Genomic DNA, 12,020 nt, shown 5'->3' on the forward strand with positions numbered 1-12,020 from the left:
AATTCGTCTACTCCAACATTAGTAAGGCGTCCGACGACGCCCATCCGGGTGAAATCGTCGCAGAGAGTATCTCCCATCCGGGTAACCAAGTACTCTACCTGCTCATACAGACGGCAAAGATTGAACGACCTAATTGGTCAACTCATAGCCGTTTGACCAAAATAATCTAAAGAATGATTAAGCTCAAAACCTAGATGTCTACTAACATCACCCGGTTGCCGACTGAAGTTCTAACTTAGATTATACAACGAAATTATACAAGTCCACCCAATGGAGCAAAGGGACATTGAGTATAATGGATTGTAGATACCCCAGGCGAAGGAAATAAAGCGCAACTCAGCAGCTTCACCGCCTGGCCTGACGGCTGCCCGCTTGAGTATTTGGACGGTTGTGCGATTGGTTTAGGGCAATAACTACTATGATTGATTGACTTAGGAACTTCCCATACTTTGTAAAGTATCACAAGTTCCTAAGCCAATCAATCGGTAAGGTACTGAAACCAACCACACAGCCGCACAGGGGCAAGTACAGCCGGGTTGATACTTACCGCATGCTCTTATTGACTTAGGCAAAAACTCAAGTATATATATAAGCAAAATTTAAGTGCAAATTAAAATTCAAGCTAACTCAGTGGGTACATTCATAAATAAAACCCGGCCATAAAGAGCCGGGGGAAATGTTAAATCGAATCATCATCCAGAAGGGAATAAACTTAAAAAAAATTGTTTATTAAAACATTGAAATACACGACTCACAGGCCGGAGGAAATGAAATTAACAAACTGCCGCTGAAAACTACTTTTGCCTGGGTTGGTCCGCCTAGTTTTGCTTCGTTGGTTGCTCTTCGTTCTCCTTTTCAGAATGGAGCTCAACTGCCTCATCGGGTTAAGGAAGCTTCTTACCAGGCTCCTCAAGCTCAACATACGCTTAGGCTTCGAATGATTCAGGCTCTGGCAGTCCTTGCTCTCTCTTATACACCATATCTTCAGCGTATTGGAAAGCCAGTGCCCAAATACCATACTCCCTCCCTGGATAGAGCGCATCCCATGCAATCTTCATCCGGGTGTTTAAGTCGGTCTCATTCTCAGCAATAAGGCGGTTTTGCTCCGCCTAAATGGTAGCCTTAATGTTCATCTAGACCTACTCTACATCCTTCTTCAGACGTTGAACGTCTGCCTTGAGATTAGTATTCTCCTGGGCAACACCCTGTAGTGCCTTGAGGTCATCCTAAGCCTTCTTAAAGGAGGTTTCAGCATCACTAGCCTTCTTCTTGGCAGTCTCCAGAGCTGCAGACAGGCTCTTGATTTGCTTCGCCTGTTTTAGTTCCACGACTTTAGATTCAAGTTCATTTATTGTACATTGATATTGTGCAACATCTTTAGAATCCCTAGTCGATTTATTAGTTCTTTTTACCTCCTCTCTCTTCTGGGTGTATGGCCGCCTGAGCCCATCAACCCTTAGCATAACCTGCAGACACAAACAGTTTGAAAAATACAAGTGAAAGTATCCTTGCCATTTTCCGAAAGAATGTCACAACTCAAACATGAGGGTTAAGATACGTTCCAGATTGAACGTCTCTATGCCCGCAATGGCGTCCTTCTGCTTCTTGGAGACGGCTCCAAGCATGGCCTTGGCATGCGCCTTTACGTCCGGCCATTGGGGGGATTGACTTGCACCATATGTAATAGAGGGTGAATGAGCTATAAAGGCGGTACTAGCTTGTTGCCGGCTGTCCGACGAAGAGGTCTGTTGAGAGTGAGATTTCACTCGTAAGGGCCAACTAAGCTCAGGCGGTGTTTCGAAAGGATTATATATACCTTTAGTAACCTACAGGTTTGCATCACCTACAGGAACAGAGAAGCCGGATGGAGTCAGAGCATCCCTTCCCAAGTCCAGGCCATGTCCGAAGCCCAAAGGAAAAAAAAAATTTCCCCCTATATGCAGACGGTTTTCTCGAGAGGAAGCATCTGGAGCCGTCTGAACGGACGAAGTCTTGATAGACATAGCAGGGGTGGAGGCGGTAGTGTCTCGTCCTTGCTTGAATAGGATGCTGAAGGATTTAGGAACCTCCCCACCCTGCAAATAAAATTGTTTTTCAAACATACAATCGGCAAATCTTCTCAATAGTGAATGTCAAAACAAAGGGCCAGACAGGTTCTTACCTTAGCCTTTATTTCAGCTGCTTTAGCGTCCGCCAGATCATTGCGAATTTAGGCGGAGGACCATTTGGGGGTCTTTACTTCAGGAAGCATCTTCAAAGCCTCTTTTACAAAAATAAACAAACAAACACAGTTCAATAGCATAATAAATTGGTAAAGCAATAGTACAAACGACATTTTGCCGGATGTGTAGTAAACATACGCTTTTTGAACATTGTGCTCCACCCATAGGCGGACAAGAACACCTCGTCTCTCAGCCACGCACACATGGGTATCCAATTCTTTGGAAGCTTTATTATGTCCCTGGTTGAGAGAGTCTTAGTGTCAAGTTCAAAAAACCCCGGTTCTATGATTTTCTCATAGTCGTCCTCTGGAATCCGGGGGAGGGCACATTTCTGACCAAGAAGGTCAGACTTCTTATTATACCGGCGAAGTTCAAGATTTTCACGCCGGGTGGGGGCAGACAATAAATAGAACCGGTGCTTCCAGTTGTCATACTTGGACACCTTGTCCAAGGTCATTTGTGATTTGGGTATTTATACCCTGCCAAGTGGACCAATTAGAGTGTGACACGTGTCACTCCAAGAGGTGTCCAAATGGACTCCCAAGATGACGACATGTGTCGCGCAACTTGGGATGAGGTCACTAAAGAGTTTCTTTCTCGCTTTTACCCTCAAAAGAAGACCGCCGAGGCAAGAACTCTAATCCAAAGTTTCAAGCAAAAGCCTAGTGAGAGTTTGTATGAGGCTTGGGAAAGATACAAGCAGTATCAACGAGAATGTCCTCACCATGGAATCCCAACCTACCAAATCATACAAATCTTCTATGGAGGATTGAGTCCCCAGGAAAGTCATGTTTTGATGCCGGAGCCGGAGGCCCGATTATGAACAAGACCGAGGAAGAAGTTGTTGATATCATAGAGGATGTAGTTCGTCACTCCATTGATTGGCAAGAGGTAGAGAGAGAGTCCACAAGCAAGAGTGGCTCAACGGTCTATTCGGTTGACCATCTCGATGAAATCAATAACTTATCTTCCCAAATCTCAAACTTGGAGAAGGAGATGACATCAATCAAGGCCAGGCTAGAGAGTGCTTCTTCAATTGGACCTAGTCTTCCCTCCAACATTAAGGGGAGAGGTACATCTTCTAACTCTAATCCTCCTTCTACTTCAAGTAATATGCCAAGTGGTTGTGTCTTTTGTGATGTTTGTGGGTCATATGACCAGGACTCTTCTAGTTTTCCACATGCTTTTCAAAATTGTGATGATGTTGAAAACAATGATTGTGAGCAAGTAAATTTTGTTTCCAACAACAACAATGGACAAAGATTTGAAGGTACGAGGAATTTTAGGACTAGGAATGCTCACCAACAAGGGAGTTTTGATAACTACAACAATGCTGGTTATAAGAACCAAGGAAATCAAGGTTTCAAAGGTAACTATAACAATCAAGGTTATTAGTAATCAAAACCAAGGCCAATGGTATGGAAATCCAGGCCAATATCATGGCTTTGGTGGCCAACACCAAAATTATGGCAATAATTAAGGCCGAGGTAATTGGAACAATCAAAATAAGGGCAATTTTCAAAATAACAATCAAAGGGGACCCCCACCCGGGTTTGCTCCAAGACCTCAAGGCAATGGTGATAATTCCTATGCTCAACCCCCATCTTCCAAGGCTACCTTAGAGGAGATCAATGAAAATCAAATAAAGATTTTGAATACTTATATGGCGATAAGTGACAAGAAGTTTAATGGAATGATGACACACAACAAGATGCTTGAGACCCAAATCACTCAACTAGCCAATACCTTAAAAGATTGTGCTAGCCCTTCTTCATTACCTTCTCAAGGAGTTGATCCTAAGAAACCCGTTTATTCTATTACAACAAGGAGTGGGAGAGTGCTTGAAGAGAGAGTTTCTAGGATGAGTGAGGAGTATGAGAAGAGGAGTGACTCAAGTGAGGAAAAAGAGAACAAAGTGTCAAGGAGTGTGAGCAAAGAGGAAGTTCAAGAGAAAAAGAAGAGTGTTGAGTCTAGCAAGATGAGTGAGAGTTCTAATGAGGAGACAAAAGAGAAAGAGAGGAAACAAGATGAAGATTTCAAACCGACACTTACATACCCCCAAAAGTTCAAAAGGTACAAGTTGGATGAATAATTTGGGAGATTTATCGAGATGCTTAGGAAGATTCATCTTTCTATTCCTTTCACCGATGTTTTGGGGGAAATGCCTAACTATTCTAAATTTCTTAAGGAAATCTTGAGCGGTAAGAGAGATTGTAAAGTGGTTGAACCGGTGAGTTTGGGGGAGTGTTGTAATGCCTTTATACATAATGACTTACCCCAAAAGATGAAAGATCCCGGAAATTTCTCCATTCCTTGTAATATTAATGGGAAATTATTTCAAAATGCTCTTGGTGCTAGTGTTAGCATCATGCCTTACTCCGTTTTCAAGAAACTTAAGTTAGGTGAGCTCCTTCCAACCAACAGGACCCTTCAATTGGCCGACCGTTCTATTAAGTTCCCAACGGGTAGAATTGAGGATGTGCCCCTCAAGATAGGAGAGTTCACTATTCCCATTTATTTCATTGTGCTAGAGATTACGGAACATGACAACATTCCTATCATTCTAGGGAGGCCATTTTTAGCAACTTCGGGTGCTTTGATAGATGTGAAAGGTGGCATGATTACTTTGTGTGTTGGTAATAATAAGGCAAGTTTTAAGCTCAAGTCGATGCATGAGTCTCTATCCTATGTGCAAGGAATTATGTGCATAAACTCATTGCCTTCGAAGGTTAATGATTCCATGTTTGTGTCTTCTACTAACGATATGCTTGTAGCTTGCGATGATGTTCCTAAAAGTATTGAAAGCAAGGTTGTTAGTGAAGAAGACAAGGATTCCTCAAATCTTGAAGATGAGTTTGAAATGCCTTCTTGATTTGAGCTTTCTTTGAAGGACGATGAGAATAATTTTTCAAGTGGTGAACATGAGGATCTCAAAGATCCAAGGAAGAAGAAATCAAAGAAGAAGAAGAGAGTTTCCAAGAAATATAAGAGGAACTTGAAGCCTAAAAAGTTTGATCCGATTTCTATGATTCAAGATGACATGGTTCATGATGTGATTTTTCACAAGCTTTGGAATGATTTTACCTTCTCCACCACTTTGGATAAGGTAGTGTTCTTTGACCCTCCATGATTTGGAGGAAGGGTCGAGCTTAGGACCTTAAGCAAGCTCTTCCCGGGAGGCAACTCGGTTTTCTAACCCTTTTCTTTTAATTTCTATTTTTCTAAATTTTCTTTCTTTTGCTTTTCTTTTCTTTCACTTGTTTTCTAGTTAGATTGATAGGTCAAATTCATTGGATTTGGATTATTTCGATCGAGCATGAGCAATGGAAAGGTTTTGTGTTTTTGATGAGAATATATTCGATTTTATCGAATTTTAAGGTAAAAGGGTAAGGTAACGTAGTGAGGTAAGTTAGGGAAATTTGTGCTAAAATTTGAAGTAAATTCGAACCTTGTAGGTTCATTGTGGTGCTCTCATTATTTTTGGATGTTGAACCCACTGTAACCATGTTTTGAATCTTCCATACTTGGTGGGTTCAATAATATCGGGATGATATTGGACAATGAGCCCATAGTAGAACGAACCGAGCAAAAATTACAAGAAGAAGGCCAAGCAGGCGCGGGTGCGCACCCAGGTCGCGCGGCCGCGCACCTGGTCAGCCGAGCCTCTTATTTTCTTTCTTCCTCCTTTCTTTCCCTTATTTCCCCTTCACCCAACACTTTCTCACACTAACAACGAAACCCTAACCCTTGTTCAATCAAATTTTCATCTTCAAATAATAAAAAATCCATCACAAATCATCAAATTCTTTATTCAAATTCATCCTTAACAACAAAATTCATACTACTTTCTTCAAATATCAACCTCCAATCTCTCTCCTCCATTGAAGACCAAATTTGGGGTTTTCTACTTGGTGGGAATTGGTGGCTAGTTCATGTTCAAACTTGCTTCCCGTATGGTATAATCATCTTCTTAAACTTTTATTTACATTGTTATATCATATTGTTGTAAGTATTTGATTGTTTATGATTGTGAATAGTAGTAGTATGTATTTTGTTGATTTTGATGAATGTGATTTTTGGTTGATTATTTGTGTTTGTTGTTGACTGATATTTGCTCACATTGTGTTGTTGTATGTTTGTGTAGCAAATTTGGTTTATTTGGTGGTGGTTGTTAGAAAGTTAGAAACTTGGATTTTTGGTAGTAAGGTATTACTTGTGTGATTGGTGTTATTGATTAAGGAGTTGTGATTTTGGTATTTGGAAGTGTTTTGTGGTGTTATTGTGGAGTTGATTAAGTTCATTTGGAGGAAACACAATGTCAAACCTTATTCAAGCCCTTTCCTCTATAAAATGAAAAACCACCATCACCATTGAAGAACCCTCTTCAAACCCATCTACTTCTCAACCACAAAAACCTACTCCTCTACCCAAAACAAAAATCGGAGACCTAATACAAAAAGATCGATATGTCAAGCTCAAAAAGAACCGTTCCCTCAAGCCCTCTCGTCACTACTTTTTACCGGATATGGTCAAATTGGGGATTGATGAGGATTTAAGGGAGTTGTTCAGCAATCTTCGTATGAGCACCTTCGTGAACACATGTTACCGTACTTACTTTAAGCCAACTTCAGAGTTTTTGGCTACGGTAAAATGTTAGGCGGTAGAAGGTGGCAACTATCGGGTCCATTTTCAGCTCTTCAACATTCACCATGATCTTTCTCTCATAGAGTTTAATGCAGTGCTTCATCTTAATCCGGGGGCAGATGTCTTGGACACCGAGTTCTTCTTTGATGAACATGACCAAAATTCTTGGTGGGATGATATTTCGGGGGAAGGCGACTTTGTTACTCAATATGCCGCGATAAGCAAAGTTTTCCAACCGTGTCTTCGAGTTCTTCATAGGCTTTTGGGATATTCAATAATCCCAAAGCAAGAATTGGGAAAATTCAGTCAATTAGAGCTCTGGATTATATGGTTGGCTACTAGGGAGGAGTACCGAGGTCATTTGAACTTAGGGTTCAGGTTTTTGAGATATTGCAAGGGGTTGCAATCTAGGGAGTCTGGAGAGATCTCTTGTGGTAGCATGGTTACAAGGCTCATGACCAACCTTCACCTTAGCCACTATTTGCCCTCTTGTACTCCGGGGGTTAGTCCGAGCACCCTCTACCTCGACATTGCACAATTGAAGCAAGTGCAATTTTTTGCTAAGAATGATGATGATGAGGTGACAAGAGGAAAATGTAAGTCGTTATCTACCTTTCCCTAGAGCCAAACCTAATTTGTAAACACTCGACCAACCTAATACAAGTATATGGTAAGTCAAGGGTCGAACCCAAAGGAATGAATAGGAACGATGTTATAGCCTTTGTCAAGCTAATTCGAAGAATATAAATGGTTGTGGTTGGTGACTAAAGTGTAAAGAAGCTAGAAAAATCGAAAAATTCAATATGCTAAACACTAGGGATATAGGTTCCACATGCAAGCTTAATGATTATGCTAATTTATAGATCACTCAATCGATTCCACATCACAAGGGACAAACAATAGTTGCAATCAAAGGAATCAAAAAGCTATCTCCTATAAACCAAGCAAGGGTTCACTATGAATAGCTAACAAGGATAATCACAATCAAATTCAATCAATTAAAGCAATTCTCAAATCAAGGGTTCATGTCATTAAAATTTGCAATGCAATCTAGATTAATCTTATGGGTTCATCACTCCTAGTTTAATTAATCACATACACAACTATGTCAACCAATTTAATTGCAACAATCCAATCAATTTAGTATCATCAACTAGAAAAAATCATCAATCAAGCATGCTTCCCCTTCTCCCTAGCAACTAATATACTCACTAATCATGGTGAAATAAAGGAACAAAACAAATTCAATCAAATTCATATTCATTTAAAGCTTAATCAAAAGAAAATCAATCAAACAACAAATTCTAGAGCAAGGAATGTAATCTCAAACAAAATTCAAGAAACTAGAAAGAATTTTATTAAAAGTAAATCAAAGGAAAGAAATCATACAAACTTTCATTGAATTGAAGAAGGAATTTCAAGATCCAATTGAAATCTAAGATCAAATTCAAGTACAAACAAGAAAATCTTAAGCTTCTCTCTCTACTTTCTTTCTCTACTATTTCTGGAAAATTATGTCTAAAGTACAAAAGTTCAGTCGTCATAAAAAAGAAACTCAAAAGCTATAAATAGAAAAATCGAGCGAAGGGGGCTGCACAGGGCCGTGCGCAAGCACCCACCAGCCGCGCGCATGCACAACTTGGTCTGCGCGCACGCACCCCTACGCTGCGCGCGCACCCCTGTGTGGTGCACGAGGCCTTGGCTCCTTTGCTTTGCTTGATCAAACTCCGCACTCCCGAGCATCCCCATCATCAGTGCACTTGAGATGATGCCCGCGAGCAAGGTAGTCCCAAAATGTGCAAATTGAGTTGATTATTCACCTTCAAAACACAAATAAACAAAGAGAGAAAGAATAACAAAATAAAACTAAAACTAAAACTATGAATTATCAACTAAAAATATGAAAAACTCGTAAAAACTAATCGAGAACCAAAGTGAATTATAAAAATGGAAAATCAAATAAAATTAAGAAAATTATATGAAAATGATGAAAGAAAATAAAGAAAATGAACCTAAATCTTATTCTTTTGAGCGCCATAAACGACGCTCATCAAATTCCCCAAAGCTAAAATTTTGCTCGTCCTCGAGCAAAACAAAATCAAACCCAAGGGAAAATGATGACACTATTCAATCAAAGAAAGAAACAAGAAAACTAGAGAAGATGAGAATGTACACTAACTCACTTTCGTAGGAATCACGGTCAATTTTAGCAACTAAAGACAAGCCATTTAAACCCCTAGATCACCCTAGAGGACGAGTGATGCTCTCGTAAAGGTTTCCAAAGAGGTTAACCTATAACTCTTTTTATTAAAAGGGAGGCAAAGCATAAGAAAAGAAAAGATAAAGTTTAAAACCTTGAAAAGAAAAGAAATGCTTATACAATGGACTTTTGCACATGATCAAAGCAATAAGGATATCAAACTTTCTAAAACAACAATGGTAAGCACGTTCTAAGATATCGAGGGTTGATTGAAACATAGAGCATGCTAAGCGTAGAGAACTAATGAGGCGCAATCCACTTTCATCCCAACTAATCTAACCGCGTTCTCCCTAATGGCTTCAAATCTTCCCTTAGTAAGCGTCTCTATGGTTCCTCAAAGGAATCGGAAAAGAATAGAATTTGAGGGTTCTCGACATCTTGACCTTGCATACCTTTTCCTTAGGCTTTAGCTCATAATGCCCTCCCTCGGTATATGACTCAACCACTAGGTCGAAAGGACTTTCCCAAAGGTTGTAACGTATGGGCAAAAGGTTAGGGGTAGGCTTAAAATTTAGAATTTGGTGGTACACCTAGGTTATGAAGCAATGATTGGCCAAACCTCGAAACCAAAACCAATAAGTCACCAAACAAAAACAAACTAATACCCCCAAGCTTATTCAAAGCTCTATCCACAAGCATATATACAAAAAGCGTAAACGCTTCTCCCCTAAGCTAAAAGGAAGCATTGTCCTCAATGCTTGAAAAGGGAAAAGAATCACATCAAACTGTTTTTTTTTTCTTTTTTTTTAGAATTTTCTCATTTTCATTTTTTTTTTTTTTGTAATTTTCATTTTATCAAAGCAATTGTGTTCGCCTCCTTTAACTTTGGACGGCTTTTTCGATTTTGCAATTATTATGTCCTTGCCTTTTTTAACTTTGGACGGCTTTTTCATATATTCGTTTGCCATTATTCACAATATATACAAAAGACGAGCTAGCTTATAAATAAAACCAACATCCAACTTTATAGACCACAAACTCCAAAAACATGACCATTTGCTTCACAAAAACCAAAAATGGAACAAAAAGAAACAAAAGGCTTAAAGTTCTAAAGATTTCGCTTGAAAAGAAGGGGAAAGGCTCAAATGGTTAGCAAGATGGCAAATGTAAACCTAATGAACAAAAAATAAAGAAGAAAATCTTAGAAATGAAAACTTACCACCCCGGAAAATGGCCTTTGTCCTTCCTAGTTGGTTCGGCCTCGTGTTTGAGAATTAAGAGTCAAGATTCAAGAGTAGGTATATATGCAAAGGTTAAGGATCCACGCTGCACAATAAAAAGTGATGAAGGCTAGAAAAAGAAAGATCCTCACACGATTGTAGCAAAAACTTACTAAAGTTGTCAAATCCACCAAAGGAAGCAACTCCGTCTTACCACAAACAAAAAGAATCCGGCTTCAAGGCCCCAAAAGGTCTAAACCGCTACCTTAGCATACCCTATCCTAGAATCAACCAAAGATACTCTCAAATCGTGCAAACCATTGTATTTAGGAAGAAAAATAGCCAATGTGCAAGTTCAAGTGGTACTAAGTCCAAAGTAAAAGCAAAAAGATGAAGAAAGAAAAGCAATGCCTCAAAAACATTTTATTCGTATTTACAAAAACAAGTTTTGTTTTGTTATTTTATTTTTTTTTTTTTGTTTTTGTTTTTGTTTTTTGGAAAGAAAAGAAAAGGACTAAAAACAAAATAATGAGAGTAAGGAATAAAAAGAAAAGAAAAGAAAAAGAGAAAAGGAGAACATGAAGGAAGGAGAAAACCAAAAGAAAAAGAAAAAGAAGAAAAGGAAAATGGAGTGAAAAATAGAAAAGTAAAGGAGAAGTAGAAAGCAATAAGGAAGTAATGCTAACACACATAAATCCCAATCAACAAACAAGTGAACATTCGGCCACAACGCCAATGTTCCCAAACACACTAGGGTGTTAAAAAGCAAACAACCTCGAACCATTCAAATTCTCCAAGAACTAATCCTAGACTAAGCAACCAAGAAAAGAAAAAGAAGAGAAAAAGAAAGATCTCACCGGGCGCCAAAGTTATGGCACATTAAACAAGGCGAAAGCGCACCTTTATGAATCGTCGAAATCCACAACATAAGCAATAGAGCAAAGTGAGAAATAAAAAAAAAACAATATACAAAGAAAATTGTTAGTAACTTCAATACAAAAGAAAAGAAGAAAAGAGAAAATAGAATGCATGGAATTAAGGAAAATGTAAGTAATTATAGCAACAAGAATCAGAATCATCAGACTGAAGCAGTATCATGAGACAAGATATCCAACAATCATCATCAGGAATCATCATAACAGAGATACAGAGAAACACAGCGGACAACGATCAGCGAAACAAGCAACAAAAACCAATAATCGGGCAGAGAAATCAGCAGAAATACAACATCATCATCATCATCATAAAACCAAAAGACACAGAGATCAATACCAGAAGCATATGAGACCAGGAATGAACCACAAAAGCAAGGGGGGAAACGGTGAAGCATAGAAACAAACGACATAAAACACCCCCAAGCATAAAATGGACTACCCCCCTAACTCTAAACTTAAAGACATATAGGCAACAAAGAAACATCATATCAAGCACATAAGAAGGGGGGTAGCCATGGTAGTATCACTCTGCACTATGGTAAGGGGTAGAATGAGAACTCCCCTCGCCGGTCTCCATCATATGACTAGAGCTAGCTATCTCGCTCACGTCCATGGGAGCCTTACCCCTTAACCTACCTTCCCTCCTAGCTCTATCAACCTCAAAATAATGAGACCAATCATCTAACACCGGCTCACCCGACCTACCCCACCTACCAAAGTCTCGGGGTCTGGAAAGGGTGAAGGATTAGCCGGATCATATGTATAATCACAACCACCTGGCCGCTTCGTAAGTGGCCGG

At 39.4% G+C, this 12,020-nt stretch overlaps 1 non-coding gene across 1 annotated transcript; it reads right to left on the minus strand.

Annotated features, from left to right (window-relative positions):
- Window positions 1–2,848: 2,848 nt before the first annotated feature.
- On the minus strand, window positions 2,849–2,954 carry LOC145573544 (small nucleolar RNA R71). Its single transcript, XR_014097535.1, has one exon. It is a non-coding gene; the product is annotated as a small nucleolar RNA R71 (small nucleolar RNA).
- Window positions 2,955–12,020: the final 9,066 nt, after the last annotated feature.

This window comes from Chenopodium album, chromosome 12 (assembly GCF_948465745.1).
Source record: "Chenopodium album chromosome 12, dcCheAlbu1.1, whole genome shotgun sequence".
NCBI classification, from domain to species: Eukaryota; Viridiplantae; Streptophyta; class Magnoliopsida; order Caryophyllales; family Amaranthaceae; genus Chenopodium; species Chenopodium album.